Source organism: Spinacia oleracea, chromosome 4 (genome assembly GCF_020520425.1).
Source record: "Spinacia oleracea cultivar Varoflay chromosome 4, BTI_SOV_V1, whole genome shotgun sequence".
Taxonomy (NCBI): domain Eukaryota; kingdom Viridiplantae; phylum Streptophyta; class Magnoliopsida; order Caryophyllales; family Amaranthaceae; genus Spinacia; species Spinacia oleracea.
Window position 1 is genome coordinate 53762395 of NC_079490.1, and position 17046 is coordinate 53779440.

The 17046-nt window shown below is 36.5% G+C and overlaps 1 long non-coding RNA gene across 1 annotated transcript; it reads left to right on the forward strand.

Moving 5' to 3' along the window:
• Positions 1-1796: 1796 nt before the first annotated feature.
• LOC110795473 (uncharacterized) lies at positions 1797-4306 on the forward strand. The gene is made up of 3 exons (XR_002535287.2): positions 1797-2000; positions 3499-3851; positions 3939-4306. It is a non-coding gene; the product is annotated as an uncharacterized lncRNA (long non-coding RNA).
• Positions 4307-17046: the final 12740 nt, after the last annotated feature.

Consider the following 17046-nt stretch of genomic DNA (forward strand, 5'->3'; position numbering starts at 1 on the left):
TCCAAGGAAAAGGGTTCAACATAGTTTTCTTCCACCAACTCAAACACTTATATTCTAGGGGGTCATCACAAGCTTATGATAACTTGCTCCAATGGGTACACAAAAAAATCCAAGGAATTAAATATGCATATTTCCAACAATGCATAAGAAACCATTAATTATGAAGTTACATACCCAATGTTCATGGTAATAGACAAGAACTTGGAATCATACATATACACCAATATTACTATGACAAGTTAGCGCTTGAAATGACAACGTACAAGGCTAATAATCTAATCACCATTAGAATAAAACTACTTACTAAATACCCTTAGTAAAGCAAGTACACAAAGTCACAAGCCCAAAATTCCTCTACCAAGGAAAATATGACAATGCACAAATAATTCACATTAGTCTTTAAAAGACTAAAAACATAACTCTAATAAAACTAAGGTCTCCTCATGAAATTAAACATGCATGAAACCAAAGTAAACTATAGAGTGCAATAACATGTTCATACATCATAAATAATTCAAATACTCTACTTTCTAGTAATCATTCCAACAAACATCATTTGACAATATAAAAATCAATTTTAATATTGTCATCTTCACAAAATAATTTGTTGAAATGACTATTAGAAATGAACATGTTAGAATAATATCTTATTAAAAGAAGTAGTTTAGGATGAACCTCCCTTGATATTAAATCAAGTATGTGTAAGACATTCCAAAATCTTCAATCAATCCTCCATCACGATATCATGACCACCATTCATCAAACATCTTCTCCAAGACATTGCTTTTGACTTTTCTTATCCAGAAAAATCAGGTTCGTTTTGGTAGTTGTAACTGGAGATCAAGATCATCAATTGACAATCCGACCATTGAAAATCAAGCCCAAGATGTCCCGGATATTGTGTAAAATTTCAGGACAATCGGACCACGGATGACCCTCGATCGGGGTCAATGTTTGAGACTGCTCCCAGAAAAACGTGACTGAAAAATATCTTTGGAAACCCTCTAAACTCCCTTTATCTTTCACTCAAACTCACGAATATAAATTTCCTCACAAATCATAAGAAGTATTTAGGCATTGAAATAAATCTCGTTTTCAAATTGTTGCAATAATTGGGTTTCAAAGGCAAATACTAGAATAAGAATAAGAACGAGTTTAGGAAATCGTTGCGCCGTGGTAACCAAACCACTGCCTTGAAAACGAGATTCGGTGCAACCGGGGTGCACAATTGTATCCACCGATTCGTTCCCTAAGGTTTACACAACTCTCAACACACAAAGGCACTTTTGGGTGATGAGATGGAGCCACATAAACTTATGCCCAAAAGAATAAGAAGGAAAAGTTTGAAGAAATACGAATAATCATGACTTAATCATGAACCAAAATTCTTCCATCCAAAACAAAAAGGGGAAAGGAGGAGGAGAGGAAGAGATCAACATATGTGTATGTCAACAACTCAAAAAATGAAGAGTACTTATAGGATTTGTGGAGGAGACAAAACAATCCAAAGAAATCAAAGGTTTCAAAGGAATTCAATGATATTAATCAACCATAAATCCATGATAATGAAGAGTTGATAACCCCCATAATCAAGAGAAATAATGGACCAACTTAATCACCATAATCAGAATGATAATTGTCCATAAATCATACTTAAAAGGTTATCATAAAGGAGGAATCCAAAGAGAAGATCAAAAATGGACAACACCAAGAACCGATCTCGAAACCTGCCGGTTTTCCAAAACCGGCCGGTTTTCGGTTCACTTCAAGAAATGCCTTTTAAGTCCGTTTTTCAACTTACGCTCGAAACCTGCCAGTTTTGGAAAACCTGGCAGGCAGGTTTTGAGAAACCTGCCGGTTTTTCCATCTTTAAATTCCAACACTTCTTATCATATCGCGAAGGTTATGGCACCATTAAGCTGTTGGAAGTTGCCGATCACTGGTGGAATCGCCGCCCATGGTCATGGCCTCTTTTTTGCTTGAATCTCGTCCCAAATCCTGTATGATTTCTTCCTTTTTCTTACCGATTGATCGATTATTTCAGTTATGTTGGTAATTTCTTGTTTTTGATTGATGAATTGATCGTTCAATTATCAATTCTTGTTGTTGATTGATCGATCGATTATCAATTATTTCAGTTATGTTGGTAATTTGTTGTTGTTAATTGTGTCTTATAAAAAAAAATCCAACAAGAACGAACTTACCCCTTCGCCTTTGCTTTTGTAGTTTCTTGTTGGTAATTTGGACCATACTCGCCTTTGCTTTTCTACTTTCTTTATGACATCAAATTCGGCAACCTTGATTTTCTGAAGAGTGAGTTTGTGGCTTTAATGGTTCATTATTTCCTATTTACAATGTGAAGAGTAGTGGAGTCTTTAGCCTAGTTCTTTAGCTTGAAATATGAAGAAAAAACAAGGACTTAATGCTTTTGCAATTGTTACTTGCTGCTTATTTTAAAGACAATGACAATCGGCATGGTCTTCTCCGTTAGTGCAGGACACTATGATTAGAGAAAAACTCAGTTTTGTTTTTTTTTTGGTGATGGAACTTGGAAGTGATGCTTATTACTGAAAGTCTAAGTTTGTAGCTAATGGAAGAGCATAATTGCGTTTGCCTTTATGCAATTTCCTAGCAATGCCAAATTCTGCGCCAATGTTCTAATCAATTGTCCTCCTTGCTCGGAATTTGACAGTTAATTTTTAGCTTAGTTCATTATTTGAAGAGAAATTAAACTTTAACCTTTTTCTTTGATATGCAATATGAGCAAATGCTGCCACTCTGTGCTTCTGCAATGGGTGCTTACTGTTTTCTTCACAGATAAAGGCAATCCCATTGCTTTTCCTGCTTTTATCTCCTAACGTATGATACAATATGACAGTAAAAACTTGTATTATTTGGCATTGGCAGTGATGCGCTGATGCATATTAATGGAAACAAATTGGCTTAACTATTAGATCATTACATTTGATTGTTTGTTGGTAGTACTTGTATAATTTTGTGGTTGAAATATACTCCGTATCAACTTGTATTACTTTGAATTTAATTTTGAAGAACAATATATCATTATAACACTTCTTAAATTCAATTGACAGTCAGTTCAGAACTGCCTAGCCTAATTCATCCATTCCAATCTAAATCAGTAGAATTTGGGTGATTAAAATTCCTAGTTCGTTTCAAGTTTCCATTATCTCCATATCTTGCTTGGTTTGCAATTAGAGCAGATAACTCTTGGTTATTCAGTTTATTGATAGAGACATATGCAGAACTGTTAAGTACCGAATTCATAATTTATGTTGATGCAAGGGTTATCAGTTTGCTATTTTAAATTATATCATAGAATAGTCAAAGGATTTTTGAGCCAATGCCAGGTTGCCATGCTATTTAATTACGTATTGAGGAAGACAATGAAGAAAAACTGCAAATGTAAGGACATTTGGTAGGATATGTTATACAAGAGTCAACTATTTTTAAACGATATTTTTATATGCTTCTTTTCAGGTTGAACTGGTAATCTTCCTCGTCCAATCATCCAAAAGAGGCTCCCAGAAGATCAGCATTAGCAGCCACCTATAAATCAATCCTTGGGAGGTACCAAATTCCGCTTATCCAAGAACCAACTCAGGACAAGAAAACAACACTAAGAATTCAATTTACCATGTACTGCAGCCTCCAAAACCCATCTAACCTTCACCATTTGTTGAACTAACCCAGAACTAAAGCTGCACTGAACAATACCAAAGCTCTAGGTTCTGATCAGTCTGCTACAAGACTACGGGAACTCAGAAAATACATTCGAGCTAAACCAGGCACCTTTCAGGTCTGATCGGGTCAACAGATGAAGTGTAGCCCCGGTAGTTGTGCTTGTTGGCTTGTAAATGTTTCTTTATTCTACGTCTTTTGGTTTTTTTCTTATTTTGTATCTTATAATTTTGAAACAGGAGATCTATTCAACTCGAGGGATCGGTGGGGGATTCTTTAGTCTCTCGCTGTGCTGGCTTCATAAATACGTGCTGGTGAGGACTGAAAAGTGCTGCAAAGGGTGTTGAAGCATGCTTGATGTGTGAAAATTTTAGTTTGTAAAAGACTAGTTTATACAAAAGTTGACCTCAATTGACTTTTCTAGTTTTTTGGTTGGTTTTTGTAGTTTTGCATAGGTAACTGGAGCTTATTTTTGAACTGTTATATCAGATGGGAAAATTTAAGTGTAACACGGGCTAATTGTTGAACTATTATAGCAGATGTGCAAATTTTACGAGATTTTCGAAATGAATGCACATATTTGTGTAAAAGAACTTGATCTGCAGTACATGACGTGCAACTTACTGACGTGCAAATTTTTTGATTGTTTTGCTTGGCGCTGTGTTGGTTGTTTTTCTTGTTTTTGTTGTTGATCATTGCTCGTTATTCTGATCAGTTAGGCTAGATAAAAGTTAGCAGCGTCTTTCAACTTCTTTAGTTCATTCTCCGAGCTAGTACTAACTACATGGGCAGAATTGTTCTCATCAGTTACCACAGAAATTCTGGTTCGCATGGGCTCACTTAAGATAATAAAAGACTATGTGAACTAATAATGTCACTACCCTTTGTTTTATATGAAGCTTCACACACTAATATGTCACTACACTTTGTTTTCTCCTCTTAAAACTATCATGATACTATACCAATAAAAAGAGTGTATTAGCTCAATTAGCAGAGCTTTGTGCAATTGCACAATGATGTAGGTTTGAATCCTACATTGGCCACAATAAATTTATAATATTGTTCTCCTATTGGTTGATCGTTTACTTTAGTTTATCATACCCTTATTAATCCAAGAAAAAAAAACAGAAACCTAGCTAATTCATGAAAAATAAGTCGGAGAAATGAACAGAAGAATGTAAAAACCATGGTTACGAGAAGAAAATATGGATGAAAAGCAAAAAACGAACAATAAAAATTAAAGACTTGACCTAAAATTTGTTTAATGCTAAAAAGTAATTTTTAGGGGCATCATAAATTTCATTGATACAAAAAAAAAGGTTTTAGAGGAAAACATTATTTTATTAAAGCTAAAAATAATAATTTAGGGACAATTAAATTTCACTGATGTTAAAATATTTTTTAGAGGCAACCATTACTTCATTAATGTTAAAAAATACTTTTTCAGGGGAAATTTATTTTTCACTGATGCTAAAAAGTATTTTAGAGGCAACCATTACCTCATTAATGCTAAAAAAGTACTTTTAGAGGTAACTTAAATTTCACTGATGTTAAAAAAAATATTTTAGAGGCAACCATTATTTCATTAATGATAAAAATTACATTTTAGGGGCAACAAAATTTTAATTGATGTTAAAAAAGAAGTTTTAAAGGCAACCATTATTTTCTGATGTTAAAAAAAATGTTTTAGAGGCAACCATTATTTCATTAATGTTAAAAAGTACTTTTTTAGGGGCAACATAAATTTCTTTGATGCTAAAAAAAAAGCTATAGAGGCAACCATTATTTTTTGATGCTAAAAAAAATATTTTAGAGGCAACCATGATTTCATTAATGCTAAAAAGTACTTTTTAGGGGCAACGTAAATTTCATTGATGCTAAAAAAAAAGTTATAGAGCCAACCATTATTTTCTGATGCTAAAAAAATATTTTAGAGGCAACCACTATCTCATTAATGCTAAAAAAGTACATTTTAGGGGCAACGTAAATTTCATTGACGCTAAAAAACAGTTTTAGAGGCACATATTATTCCATTAATGCTAAAAGGTACTTTTTAGGGGCAACTTAATTTCTTTTGATGCTAAAGAAACTTTTTAGGGGCAACCATTATTTTACTAATGCTAAAAAGTACTTTTAGGGGCAGGCTAAATTTCACCGACCCTAAAAATAACTTTTAGAGGCTACCATAATTAACTAATGCTAAAAGGCACTTTAGAGGCCATAAAAAATGAATTGCCTCAAGGTGTTGCCTCTGTATCTAAATTTTCTTGTAGTGGTATCTACAAAGTTCAGAGTATCCCCCACACTTTTCAAGCAAGAATCGAAGGGCTCTACGACTACAATCAGCCAATTTTGTCATAGAAGGGGGCATTCTATACAAAAGGTCCCTTAACGGTCCTAACCTCCGATGTGTTGACAAGCACGAAGCTCAAAAAGTCATGGACAACATACATGCAGGAGTCTGTGGCATCCACATGAATGGGAAAATGCTAGCCCTCAAGATCATTAGGGCACGATACTACTGGACTACCCTCGAACGGGACTGCTACTTCTTTGTCAAGAAATGTCCCACATGCCAAAAATGTGCGAATCTGAAGCACATTCCTCCATCACTACTATACTCTCAATCATCACCGTGGCCATTCTCAGCCTGGGGTATCGACTTCATCGGCAAAGTCACTCCAACAGGCATCAGGGGTCATGAGTTCATACTGATCGCTATCGACTATTTCACCAAATGGGTCGAGGCCAGATCATTCAAAGTATTGGGTTCCAAGCAAGTGGCCCAGTTCATATAAGAAAACATTATATGCAGATATGGCATTCCTCACGAGTTCATCAGCGACCAGGGAACCCATTTTCAAGGAGAGTGTGAAGATCTATTCACCGAATACAAGATTCAACATCATCGCTCTTCACCTTATCGCCCACAACCCAATGGGGTAGTCGAAGCAGCCAACAAGAATGTCAAGACGATCATCATGAAAATGACTACCAATTACAAGGACTGGCCCCAAAAGCTGCATTTCGCATTGTTGGGATATCGAACTTCAATTCGCACTTCAACTGGTGCAACTCCGTTCTCATTGGTCTATGGAATGGAAGCAGTACAACCTATCGAACTGGAGATACCTTCTCTAATGATAGTCCTAGAAAGAAAAATCCCAGGAGCTGGATGGATACAAGCAAGGTATGACGAGCTAGTCATGCTCGATGAGCGACGGCTACAAGCCGCTCACCATGTACAAGTCTATCAGCACCGAGTGGCCAGACATTTCAACAAAAGGGTCAGAACCCGAAACATCAAGGAAGGCGAGCTTGTCCTGAAAGCCCTTCGCAAAAGCATCATGGACCCAAGGGGAAAATCCAAACCCAACTGGGCAGGCCCATACATCGTCAAGAAGATCCTCTCCGGGGGAGCAGTTGAATTAACAGACATCGACGGAACAGAATTCAGATCTCTTACCAACCTCGATCAACTCAAGAAGTTCTATGTCTAAGTTCCATGTTCGAATTCAAGAATCCAAATTCAGGTCTTGTAAGGTAGTCAGAACTACGTCCGGCCTGATTCCCTAACGGGACACGTAGGCAACCTCATTTCGAGGCCCGGCCACTTTAATACAAAAAAATTCAAAATTTCCTCAATTAAGGGCATCCTAAAAATCAAATCAAATCAAATTTCAAAACTCAAATGTTGTTGTCTTTATTCCAAATGTGCCAATTCAAAGCAAAGCATGTTCAGGAAGAATTTAACACAATAACTCTTTATTTGGCCCTAAGGCCTTCAAAGCTAATTCGAATACAAAGTCAGGATCAAGTGAAGCAAAGTTCAAAGCCTTTTCACTTCCTAAACACATTTTCTAAACACATCTTTCTAAACACATTTTCTAAACACATTCTAAACACAATTCCTTCCAATACAACTTCAAACACATTTATCCTACAAGGATCTAGGGTCGGGCGACTATGCTCTCGAGTCTTGGCACCTTGAGTACTATCCCCTGGCTCCTCCCGCAATCAATCATCAATCTTCCCCTTGCCCAAGCGGCGGGAGAAGGAACTTGCAAGCCTTCCAAGACGGGAGGACGACGAACCTCCTTTGGACTCCGAACGGTCAAGCACCAGATGGGCTACACTCCCGTCACCTTCCTCATAGTCAGTTGATGCAGGACGTCTAGCTCTAGAACCTCGGACTCTAGCTGGTCCGGAGAAAGAAATGTCCCTCTGGCTTAGGCCTCTCATCCATACAATATACCCCGCAGACAGAGTAACTGACTCAGGTGGGAACTGGATACTCAAGAATGGTTTGGCGACCCAATACCGCCTCCAAACTTCAAGTCGATTTTCATTCGGCGCAACAGGTCTCGGGTTCTCTTCCTTGCAGTCCGGGATCTCCTATTTCAAGCCATATTGTCTCATCACTCGAGCAGGCGAGTAGAAGACCAGCGTTGTAAGGCTTGGCACCCTCAAAGCAGTAGAACCAGGGGCATGTTTCATAGCAGCAATTCCCCACCAAGGAACTACCCACCTTATACAAGACTCAATCCCAGAGAGTGCGCATCTCCACTCATCCAATGAAAGCCGGCCATACACCATGGGCCGCACAATGAATCCTTTTATATTGTAGCTCACCATGTTCTCCGGTGGTGCCACCAACATGAGCCTCTCCATAAGCCAAACCTTGGGGAGTATACAAGAAGCACATTTCAAAATTCAACATTCAAAATTCAAATACAAGTACAAGTTCAACAATACAATGAAGGCTCCAGATCCTTACTTGGAGTAATGCCGGACTTCCCGACGGCAATGAAGAGGGGTCCGACTTCAGCATGTCAAGGCCCATCAATGTTTCGCCAATCACGAGCGGCATTGGGTCCTGGCCATTAGCAAACTGCTCTACAATCTCAATTAGGGAGGCATCGCCATTGCCAAACCCCTGCTTCGAAAAGAGAAAGCGAGCAAATATACAAAAACTCAAGGCTCTCAAGCGGAAAACTTTGTGAACATCAAGCCCAGCAAAGTAGGTGATAAAGAGGGACAAATCCACCCCTCTGCCATATACAACAGCACTCAAAAGTGGGGGCTTCAAGCCCAAATACCTTTCAAAACTCGAGAAAAAGTGTTCTTCAACACTAGGCATGCATGGCTCCAGCATCAAGGGCCACCCCAATATGGCACTAAATTCCTCAGGGAGGGGACATACCTCATTATTTCCAAAGCGGAAGACATGATGATTCGGGTCCCAAGCCTCCAGAGCAGCAAGAATGAAGTGAAAATCCAATTTTACAAACCGGAAAGAGACGAGCACCCCAAGATGCATGCCATCAAGCTCCCTTTTCTCCAACTTTCCTAGCGAACCAAGCCACGAGTTCAAGGCACTTTCAAAAGACACAGACATATTTTCTTTTCTTTTCGAGAGGAAGAAGTATGCAATGATAGCAGGGAAGGATTGATGCAAGAAATGATCCAACGAGCTCCCTATTTATACAAGAGTCGGCTTGCACGACAGCTCACAGGCTCCAGGCGCAGGGGCCTGCATCTAAGGACGAGGCCACCGTCCTCTCTTATGACTCCGAGTACACACTCTTTAGTGTTTCGGACAGCAGAGTACAACCTGAAGGAAATAATGCCCTTGGTCCAAGTATGCATTCTATGTGAAGTCTAATAAATGCGGTTCAGTATTAATTGACAAGTTAATAATTCAGTGAGATCAAGTGAGCTGAATGCCTAGCTAGAGGCCGCTTCAGTTCAAGTGGAATTAATGATATTAATCCACAGCTTACTCTTGACTGAACCCGTAGGGTCACACAAATAGTACGTAAACGGATCAAGTATTTAATGGCATTAAATACTCCATCTATGAATATTCGGAACCGACGGATCTTGGTTTCAGTGGGAGCTAAGATCGTCACAGGCAAGAAATGAATACTCCGGAAACGATGATATTGCCGGAAACGGAAATATGGATCGTATCGGAAATATGAATATTATCCAAGTCGTAGATGTTGCCGGAAACGGAAACATGGTACGTATCGGAAAATATTATTGGAAATGGAAATATTACCAGAATCGGAAATATTGCCGGAAACGGAAATATTGTCAGAATCGGAAATATTACCGGAATCGGAAAATAATTCCGGAAACGGAAATATTAAATATTTGTTCGAAACGGAAATTAATTCCGGAATCGGAAATATTAAATATTGTTCGTATCGGAAATAAATTCCGGAACTGGAAATTTAATCGGAAGCGTATCGTACGAATTAGCATCGGACGAGGCCTGCCGGACGAAGGCCGAGCACGAAGCCGGGCCATCGCCCAGCAAGCACGCGCGCCACAAGCCCAGCCAAGGCAGCGCCCAGGCCTACCGCAAGGCAGGCCCAGCGCGCGCCAAGGCCACGGATGCGTGGGCCGCGCTGCGTGGGCTGCTGCTCGCACGCGCATGGGCAGCCCTTGTGGCTGCCGTGTGTGTGTGAGTTTGTGCTCATGCGCGATTCCTAAATCTACAAGAGTTAGTGTATGATTAAATTCCTATTCCTAATTGGATAAATTAATTAAATAGAATTCATGTAGGATTCTAATTTCAATTAATTCGTATCCTACTAGGATTACGATTCCTTTTCCATAACTCTATAAATAAAGGCCTAGGGGTCATTATTTATACACAAGTTTCAAAGTATTCAAAAGTGAGTTTTTTGAGAGAAAATTAAAACACATCTTGCTCATAAAAGTGCCGAATTTTCTAGTACCTTAAGGGCGGTTCTAGTTGGTCAATCTTAAGGCGGATCCGGACGTGCTGTGGACTATCTACGGAGGGACGACACTTGGAGTCCTAAAAGACTTGTTCTTGTTCGGTTCGGGCGCAGCTAGGGAAGGCACGCAACAAAGAGTATGCATCTAATTATGCTATATGATTATGTGTAAATAATATGTTTCCTGGGTTAATGGTTGTTTCCGCATGATCTATGTAAATGTCATATGTATCATAACCTAACAGTGGTATCACGAGCCCCTTATTATTTTCATAATCTAAATTGCATGAACATGGTTAAATATTACAAATTTGCATGAATTAAAAGGGGTGATTAATTTTCGTAATTGTTAATTAATTGCAAATTGCGTTTATTTAATTATACGTACGCAGTTTTTCGGCAGTTTCTTCATTACTCATCCGAATTGAGTGATTTTTGTGTCAATTCCGCATGTAAAAGGCATTCTAAAATTTTGACAAAAATAGTAATTTTCTGCCGAACCCAGAATTCTCAAATTCGAAGCCTAACTATGACTTTTCGAAGGTTTTAGTTTTTCGAATGCAAAATTTCGTAAATTTAAGATGTTAAATTAAATATTTGCGATTCTTGTTGATAAATCTTGAATTTTTGATTGACCTACTGCATATGTTTAACAAGTTTGAATGCCTAGTCTTGTTAATTATGCAATCTAATTTGTAATTATGATTAATTTGTTGAAAATTAGAATAATTTAGAATTAATTTGATTTTCATAATTAATTGTAATTTAATTAGAAACCTATGATTAAAAACCACCATAAAAATTGTAAATTTACGATAAATTTTAAATTTTTATGACCTAGACTTGAATCCATATCAATCGGAAATCAATTGGATAATAAATTTCCGATTTTTCGCCCTAAAATTATGAAATTAATATTATTTATTAATTTGTCATTAATTTTAAATATAAATTTTAAATTTTTTATGCGATTCGTTCAAATAACTTGCACGCACGAAGCAATGGACGCTTCGTGTTACCCTTAAGGGGTGTTGTATAATGCGGGCATGCGACGACGAGCAAGGGAGCTCGTCGCCCGTGCGGCACGAATGCAATGAGCAAGGGCGTAGTGCACGAGCACAAGGCAGCAGCCCTGCCTTGTGTCGTGTGCCACGAGCAATGAACGAATGGGCATGGGCGAAGGGCGAGCCAAGGCAGTCGCGTGTGGGCAGCAAGCGAGCTGCGCCACAACGCGCGCTGCCTCGCACAAGTGCGCGCAGCCTCGCGCGCAGCGAGCGCAAGCTCGCGTGCCACGAGCGCTGCGCCCAGCCAACGCTCAGATTGTGCAGGGGTGTGCATGGTGCTCTTGGTGCACCTTTCCCAAAACGCACATAAATAACAATAAAACGCAACAAAAATAAAACCGCAAAAAAAAAAAGAACATTAACAAAAGAACATTAACAAAAAGAACATTAACAAAAAGAACACTAACAAAAAGAACACTAATATTGACAAATCAGACAAAAGGTACAAATATAAAAAGCAGTTATATTTTTTCTTGTTCTTTTAAGTTCTGGAAATGTTCTTTTCCAACCAATTTACAGTATGTTCTAATTAAAAAATAAAACGACGAACCTTTGATGAACTTTAAAACCAGATTTATAATTTTTCTTGTTCTTTTAAGTTCTGGAAATGTTCTTTTCCAACCAATTTATGTTCTAATTAAAAAATAAAACGACAAACCTTTGATGAACATTAAAACCAGATCTATATTTTTTCTTGTTCTTTTAAGTTCTGGAAATGTTCTTTTTCAACCAATTTATGTTCTAATTCCGTTATTTTATTTATCAAAAGATATCTGAAAACAACACTATAAATATGTAAAAAGAACAATTGCTGATTCTAAAAAAGAACACACTGTTTTGATGCCACAGAAATAGAAAGTTATAAGAAAAGAACATTAAAATTTAAAAAGAACATAGAATTAAGAACGAGAAAATTTACCTTAATCACCCGATGCACCTTCATCAACAGCATAAACCTCTTTGAATGAATAAAAAAATTCAAAAAATAGCGAAATTGAAATAGTATTTCGCTTAATAAACTAGTTTTTGTAAACGTAATTCAATTAAAATCACATTTCAGAGAAAGAAGGAGGAGAAAATTTATTTTGAACTTTCTCTCTCATAAAATCTCTCTTTTGTTGGGAGAAACTAAAAGCACTCCTCTTTCTCTCTCAAGAATGTATTTCTAAAATGAGAAGTTATGAATCCAATAGGAGAAATATTATATATATAGAAAATGAAAAATAAAAAAAATAAAAAAAAGAGGGGGAAGGAGAAGAAATACAAGCCATGTTCATGATAAGAACGGTGCACTTGTTTTTTTTTTTTTTTTGGGTTTTGTTGTTCTGTTCTTTTATGTTTATTAGATATAAATCTTAATGTTCTTTTATGTTTGTTCTTTTTTCAAAAGTACAATATTGAAGAGCAAAGGAAGCTTTTACTTGACCCGCAACAAATGATGTTAAATCTTCAAAAATAGCTGAAAGAACAAGAAGAAAGGCTGAATAAACAGAGCAATTCCTCAAAAGAACAAAAAGAGGATGAACCTAAAAGAACATTATAAATAAAGAAAAAGAACATTATAAATACAGAAAAGAACATATCATGTAGAACACTTATTTTAACCATGTAAAACAACATTACCAATAAAAAAACGAACAACAATATATCATAAAAGAACATAATAAAGTAAAGAAAAAGAACATTAAAAATAGCAGAAAAGAACATATCATGTAGAACACTTATTTTAACCATGTGAAAAAAGAACAAAAAAAATAAATAAAAGAACAACAAAAATGGTAAAAGAACAATTTGATCTGAAGTGTGTAATATCAAAAGAACAACAAGTTAAAGCAAAAAAGAACAAAGAACAACAACCTAAAGCAAAAAAGAACAACATGTTCAATAATTACTTTCTGTATTATTACAATCTCTTAATACATATATGAGAACCAATATATAAAAGAACAAAAGATAAGACTAAAAGAGCATATAAAATCGAAAAAAGGAGAAGAACAGAAATCAAAATCATCAGAAATATATAATCAAGATACATTAATCATCAAAATTATCAAAATATAGAATCAAAATACATTAATCAAGGTTATTGAGAAATGCAGAAATCGAAATGATCAAAAAAATCAAAATAAATTGAAATGATGAAAATAATGAACATGGAAATCAAAATCATCATAAATAAGTAATTCGTTTTAAAAAATTGAAAAATTACCTTCACAAATCGGATTATCAGCAGAGGAATTCAAATTTGAAGAAGAAGAATCAATAGAATTTGATATTGAAGTAGAAAAATCAACCAATATCTGAGAATTTTCCATTACTTTCTCTCTCCTCTTCACAGTTTCTCTCTCATTTCCATAGTTTTTCTCTCCCTTCTTCACAAATTCTGATTTGAAAATTATAAAAAAGAAGGTATATATACCAGAAAAATAGAGTGAAAAACAAAAGAACGAAAAAAAAGGGACAGAGCAGTCATTGTTCTTTTTTTTAACAAAAGAACAACGTTTTTTTTTTAACAAAAGAACAACGTTTGTTCTTTTTTTATCAAAAAAACAACGTTTGTTCTTTTCTTCTCCGAATTCAACAAGATATCCGCGTTTTATATTTATTGCATGTCGTTTGGGCACCAGTGCACCAAGAGCACTGTGCACACCCCTGCACCATCATATTTGCGGCGCCCAGCACTGCTCGCGCGCGCAGCGCGCGATGTCGCTCGCCCAGCGAGCGATGTCGCGCACCAGCGAGCGATGGCTCGCGCGCGCAGCGCGCGATGTCGCTCGCCCAGCGAGCGATGTCGCGCCCCAGCGAGCGATGGCTCGCGCGCACAGCGAGCGAGCCAGCGCGCACAGCGAGCGAGCCAGCGCGCCCAGCGAGCGATCTCGCGCGCGCACTGCGAGCGATAGCTCGCGTGCGATGGGGCGCTGTGCGGAGGCTTGCGATGAGACAGCAGCAGCTATGCGACGAGCGCATGGGCTGCGCGCACATGGCCAGCAATGGCTGTGTGCGTGCGGCCCATGGGCGTGCAACGCGTAGGGTGTTTGCGTTACGATTAGATCGTTTTGAATGTTTAATTTGAAAATTTCAGTTCACGTAATTTTAATTAATTTTAAAATTAATAATTTGAATTAATTTCTTGGATTTTAATTTTGAATATTATAATTATAATAAATGAAATTTATTCTAATTATTTTACTAAAATTAAAATCATGAATTAATTTAAATGCGACTGAAATTAAATTAAATTTTTGGATTCAATTATAAATTTATATGAGCTTTAAATTTTAATTAAATTTGTATGTTTCCGGTTAGACTAGAAATACAATTTTATGTTTAAAATTAGTAAAGCATATGAATTTATTGGTTTGAGTGGGAGCGCTTTTTAGTCATAAACTCTTGATTAGGTCTACAAATCCTTAAGGTTAAAACAACTTGATTAGAATTAATAAGGACTGAATAATTGGTAGATTATTGGTGCCCTTGATTAATTGCTGTAAATGTTTACGTGATGCATAATGTGTTTTACTAACCAGCTATGTGGGCCATTCATGATAATGAATGGGTGAATGGTATATATTGTATATGTACTGTTTTGCAGGTTATGAAGTGACTAGTATGGCCCAAATAGGATAGAAAATATGGTCTGCGTACCATTAATTTGAATGTAATTGGTCTAAAGTACCAAAGTTATTTTTCAATTCAAATATGGTCTGCGAACCATCAAATAGTTGTAATTAGTTATAGCTTATCCTATTTGAAGAAAATGGTGCCTCCCACGGAGATTTTCAAGACGGACTTTGAAGTCAAAGCTTCAAGATGAAGTCGGGCCATACTAGATCACAAATATCTTATGCATGTTTTAAGTTATTTATTGTTTTAAATATGTCTTAAAATGCATGAGATCAAAAGCTTGATTATGTTGCATGATTAAGGATTTTAGTTCACTTAAAATCTAACCAACATAGTAAGAGCCTTAAGTTCCAAACTTAAAAAATTGAGTTAAAAGGTGCCATGCCAAAATATACACTTGCTTGGATATCCTTTACATCAATCTAGTAATAGTTTTTCGCTCAGCGAGGTGTTACTTATTGGTCCTAAAGGGGCAAGGTACACAAATAATTGTGAGTACATGTTAGTTTTGGTGAAACTCAACGATATAAGTAAGGAGTCCTTTTATGTCGTGGCAAATTCGATAGGTTTACCTAATAAGTTCTTAGACGTACCTATCAACCAAGAATAGTTTCTAGACTATTAGCAAAAGGCTTTTGCTTACCTAAGATGTTTTAGGATTAAGTCGACAAACTGTGCTTAGTTCTTCAATGATTTTAGGATCTTGGAATCATTTTATTCACACCTGCCGGAACAATAAAAAGAATAAAATGCTAATGACTTGTTTAAATTGCATGATTGCTTTTATTTTCAAGTTATTATTCATGATAAATGTTTAGACTTTGCATGCTTCAATGTATGTTTTAATTATTGTTTATAATTAAATATCTTGCACTGCAATAAATCCTTTTAGAAAGGTAACAGTAAATTTCCTCAATTGGTAGTGAATCCAAGAACGATTCACGGAAAAGAGAGAAAGTGAGCAATTTAAAATGTACGTTTCTTATAGCGACTTTTATGGTTGTTTTCGAATATCAAAATCGAATGGCAAACCAATTGGTGCTTGTGAATTCAAAATACACTGTAGTTTTGAGATCATGAAGCATTGAGTTTATCACGCTCAGCTTTACCAATGGTTAACAACCTAATATCTTTTTCCATTTAATTCTCGAATGAGTCTAGTCCCTAGACATTCGAATAGATCGATGCTTAGAGAACTTTAGAAGCTTCTGGTAAGATCATCTAGTTGAAACAGAATATTCAAATTAAAATGGTAAAGAACCTTGTTGGTGACATTGGACATGTCTAACAAAGTATAAAAGTCAACACTAAAGAATTCAATTCTTAAGACTATAAGAAAGGGTACAAGAAATAGGAAAACGAGGAACAAATGAAAGGAATTTACGATTCCGTTTCTACCTATAAATTTATGTTTAAAGAGAAGTAACCTAGCAATCAAACTTCCTTGGTATCATATACCGCTTGAGGTTCTTACTTCGGTAATAACTCAAATAATGGAAGCTAGGATACACTAATGACCTACAAGTGGGAAATGAAGCATGGCAATGCTACATTAGTTGTAGGGTCATCTAGTTTGTTTTAAGTCCTTTCAAAGGCTGGAACTCAATGGCTATTTTGTTCCATAATCAGCATACCTAAATTTCTGCTTCAAACACAGAAAGACTCACATTCAGAAGAACAAAAACAATGCTTGTTTGTTTGTTTATTTGAATGAAATGGTCAATTACTGGTTGAGTCAATATGCTTGATTAAAACAAACAACTCTTTAAAGAACTTTACTAGGTTCAAATCAACCCCTTGATTTGAGTTCCACTAATCTTTGGCATTTTTGCTTAGACCATATCAACAAGTTAACATTCAAAAACTCTATTTTAATGGACTTTTGAAAGTTGGTTGATTTCTAGATC